Below are 5,000 nucleotides of genomic sequence, written 5' to 3'. Positions count from 1 at the left end.
TAGCCAGTAATACATTGATTGACAATATGACGCCAAGCTGGTAAAATCGTCAGCACGGTGGACTAAAGGCTTGGTAGCATTTCGTCTGTCTTCAATATTCTGAGTTCAAATTCCACCGATGTAGGCTTTGCCTCTCATCCTCTCGGGGTCGGTCAAACAAGTGCCAGCTGAGCACTGGAGTCGATGTAATCACACTTAGCCCCACCCCAAAATTTGGTGGCCTTGAAACCGATAAATTGATTGACACGCAAACTCCAAAAGTCTTTTCTTTTTTTCTCTCTCTGTTTATTTCCATGTGTTCCTTTCTGTTGAAGAGCGTTGGCTCGAAATGTAAAAGACTTTCTCGGTTTCCCGAGCGTCAAACTAATACAACTGTTTGTTGTTTATACACCTGTCTTCGTCTTTGTTTTTGTGTAAATTTCAACTATATATATATATATTTAAATATATATGTATAATGTATGTATATATATATATATATATATATATATATATATTATATATATATATATATATATATATAGAAAAAAGTAAAGAGTGAAAAAACTACAGAAGGCTTAAATGTTAAAAAATATATATATTGCGTCAATATGTCTGAAGAATATTAGAAAATTTTTTTAAAAATGTTTTCTCTATAATGACATAATTTAAAAGAAAGACCGGTTTCGCGTGTAGCTTTTCAAATTTCTTGTGACGTTATGTTTATGTTGAATAGAGTTATCGTTATGTTTATGTTCAGGAGAGTTCTAAATAAGGGAAGGTAGTGAGTGATTTCTTCCGGTGTAAGGGAGATAATCGCTTAAAAATTTTTTCCTTTCTCTTGGTGTGAATTTCTCTGTATCAGTATGTTCGGATGGTTGAGTCTGGGCTTGTACTTTTCAATGAAGAATGTTTCCTTGTTTAGTCTAATTTGTGTTGATGATCCGAAAGCACATTGGTAAAATGGAAAGATTAAAAATTGTGGCAAATTAAATAAAATTTCGGGGTTTTTTTTTTCCGGAGGGTGAAAGTAGTATGTATATATATAGATATAATATATATATATATCATTCAAAGTACCTTGGATCCCGGAACATCTCGCTGTGCTTGAGGAGACTGTATATGCATGCACTAGCACTATGACCCGGCAACGCCGGGTCATAGTGCTAGTGTATATATAAAAAAATTAATGACTTGAAAAGTTCAAGACGTGAACAATGGCCACAGCTTTGAGCCTAAACTGGTAAAAAAGAATTTAGAACAAGGAGCAAAGAAGAAGCAAGAAGTTTCTGTTAGCTATTTCAAAACTTTAATTACATTCGTCTTAAACATAGTTAACATATTAAAACATTGTAATTACGCGATGAGGAAGAAACACTTGAATATAAATATTATCATGTTTCAGGAAGTACGAGAGAAAATTCTAGACATGATTAGAATCTTCTATGAACTCAACAACAAAACATAAACTTCATCCTGAGATATTGATAGAAGAATTACTAAGTATTTCGTTTTGGGATTTGGTTAGCGAGATTCTTTATATGAGTTCGTGTGTTGAAGCATATTGTGTTGTGTCTGGGGAGAGTCATTTTCTTTTAGTGCCTTATATATTTCTTTACTACCCACAAGGGGCTAAACACAGAGGGGACAAACAAGGACAGACAAACAGATTAAATCGATTACATCGACTCCAGTGCGTAACTGGTACTTAATTTATCGACCCCGAAAGGATGAAAGGCAAAGTCGACCTCGGCGGAATTTGAACCCAGAACGTAACGGCAGACGAAATACGGCTACGCATTTCGCCCGATGTGCTAACGTTTCTGCCAGCTCGCCGCCTTTGTGCCTTATAATGTAACACACTCACCGGTAAAATTTCCACTTATTTCTTATTTTTATTTTCCTGAAATTTTCGTTGCGTCTTGCAACCTTTTCATTTACATATCTTGACAGAGTGAAGACCATTGAAAAGGTTGCAAGACGCAACGAAAACTTTAGGAAAATAAAAATAAGAAATAAGTGGAAATTTCACCGGTGAGTGTGTTACAATATAAGGCACAAAAAGAAAATGACTCTCTCCAGACACAACAAAATTACTATGTGTACAAGAATGTACATTGGTCGTCGTAAACAGATAGGAGAGATTAAACAATATATGATTCAGACACGCCTCCATATAAACAAAAAACAAAAGCAATAGTTTAAGTTAATGTTACTATGTTTTTAGGATGTCTTCAGCTTTAAGACTTAACGAAGCTAACCTATAAAACAACGACGTCTGTAAAACGTTTAGCTTACTCGGCTAATATTTATTACCCGCGCTTTCTTCCTCTCCTTCTCTCTTAATCTTTCTTTATTTTTTTCTTTCTCTCTCTCTCTCTCGCTTTATCTATCTTTCTCTTTCTGTCTCAGTCTCCACTTCCAGCCCATTCCGTTAACACATACAATCTGTTTGTTCCTCATTCAAATGTATAAACTCCTAGCCACCCCCACCCCATATCTCCTCAGATCTCTCTCTCTCTCTCATACACACACACACGTCCTCTCTTTTCTCTCTCTCTGTCTCACACACACGTCCTCTCTTTTCTCTCTCTCTGTCTCACACACACGTCCTCTCTTTTCTCTCTCTCTCTCTCTCTCTCACACCAGTTTTCTTTTCTCAGAGAATATTACACTCCGTTGACCTCCACCTCCGCTTCTTACCAAAATAAAAGTGAATTCTACTGCTGATATTTAATATCAAGACTTTGCATTTCTGACCTAATTCAGGAGACGTACCTACATACACATACACACATTCATACACACATACATACTACATACATACATACATACATACATACATACATACATACATACGCACATACATACATACATGCATACACACACACACATACATACATACATACATATACACACATACATACATACCTACATACATACCTACATACATACGTACATACATACATACCTACACACATACATACATACATACGTACATACATACCTACATACATACATACATAAATACATACATACACACAAACACACATACATACATACACACACACATACCTACATACATACACACACTCATACCTACATTCATACATATATACATACCTACATACATACATACATACCTACATACATACACACACACATACATACATCATACATACATACATACATAGACACATGAACATACATACATATACACACACACATACATATAGACACATGAACATACATACATATACACACACACATACATACATACACATACATACACACATACATACATACACATACATACATACATACATACATACAAACACACATACACACAGACACACACACATACATTTACTGTATAGATAACATACCCTTAAGTCGCAAAAAGTGACCGATCCCTAATTTCGGGACACGGTCTGTGATTCTGCCCTTTCCAAAACTCGCGTAAATATTAATTTCAAAAGCAAAAATAAAATCATCTTCCGAAGTTCCCCATCGCCTATGCTTTTCGTCCTCCACCCTTACACTGAGTGACAACCAATCGCACAGACTTATTCTCGGCACTCGTTTGCTTCATTGTACTCCCTCCCATTCCACTCTCCTGTTCTTCTCGTATTCTCATTTATATTTCTACTTCCATAGGAATATCTGTTATCTTTTACTTGTTTTCAGTCAATAGACTGCGACCATGCTGGGGCAACGTCTTGAAGAATTTTAGTTGAACTATTCTACCCCCTGTACTGATTATTTGGTACTATTTAAGAAGAGTGGTTCCGGTGTGCGCGCACTCGCGTACTCGCGCATCCGCGCTAGCTAGTCGTGACTAGTCGATCCTACAATGACTGCCTAGCAAAATATATAAAACACAAAATAAATCATTTTTTAAACAAAGTAAATAAAACACAAAAACACAAAGTAAGGATCGACTAGTCACGACTAGCTAGCGCGGATGCGCGTTACGCGAGTGCGCGCACCGGGACCACTCTTCTTAAATAGTACCTGATTATTTTTTATGTAAAGCCTGATACTTATTCTATTGGTCTATCTTGCTGAAACGCTTCATTACGGGGACATAAAAAGACCAACAGCGGTGGAGGTGGGGGACAACCAAAGCTTCCCAGTGAACTTCAAATGAACTTTTCACTGATGTGAGAGTGGAATTTAACCCCCACGAACACAGCTTTTTGCTTTATTCAATGGAGCAGAGAGAAGGGAAAAGAAGTTTGCAACAACTCATAGAAGTATCTGACGTGGAAGACCAGCCTATGGTCAGAGACATCTGGGGAAAACGGTCAACATTTGATGCAAGGAATGGCATAACCGAGTCATAGAGTGAAACCTATAAATGTTTGGCAAAACATGTGGCCGAATGTATCCGAATGTATCCGGGATTTCACAGGGTTACAACAGAGTCTACATCAAGTCCAGCAAGATATTGTGAAACTGGTGGCGAGCTGGCAGAATCGTTAGCACGCCGGGCGAAATGCTTAGCGGTATTTCGTCTGCCGTTACGTTCTGAGTTCAAATTCCGCCGAGGTCGACTTTGCCTTTCATTCTTTCGGGGTCGATTACATAAGTACCAGTTATGCACTGAGGTCGATATAATCGACTTCATCCGTTTGTCTGTCCTTGTTTGTCCTCTCTGTGTTTAGCCCATTGTGGGTAGTAAAGAAATAGGTATTTTGTCTGTTGTTACGTTCTGAGTTCAGATTCTGCTGAGGTCAACTTTGCCTTTCATTCTTTCGGGGTCGATTACATAAGTACCAGTTATGCACTGAGGTTGATATAATCGACTTAATCCGTTTGTCTGTCCTTGTTTGTCCCCTCTGTGTTTAGCCCCTTGTGGGCAGTAAAGAAATAGGTATTTCGTCTGCCGCTACTTTCTGAGTTCAAATTCCGCCGAGGTCGACTTTGCCTTTCATCCTTTCGGGGTCGATTAAATAAGTACCACTTACGCACTGGGGTCGATGTAATCGACTTAATCCGTTTGTCTGTCCTTGTTTGTC

The sequence above is a fragment of the Octopus sinensis genome, linkage group LG5 (genome assembly GCF_006345805.1).
Source record: "Octopus sinensis linkage group LG5, ASM634580v1, whole genome shotgun sequence".
Classification (NCBI taxonomy): domain Eukaryota; kingdom Metazoa; phylum Mollusca; class Cephalopoda; order Octopoda; family Octopodidae; genus Octopus; species Octopus sinensis.
This window is presented reverse-complemented; position numbering follows the sequence as displayed.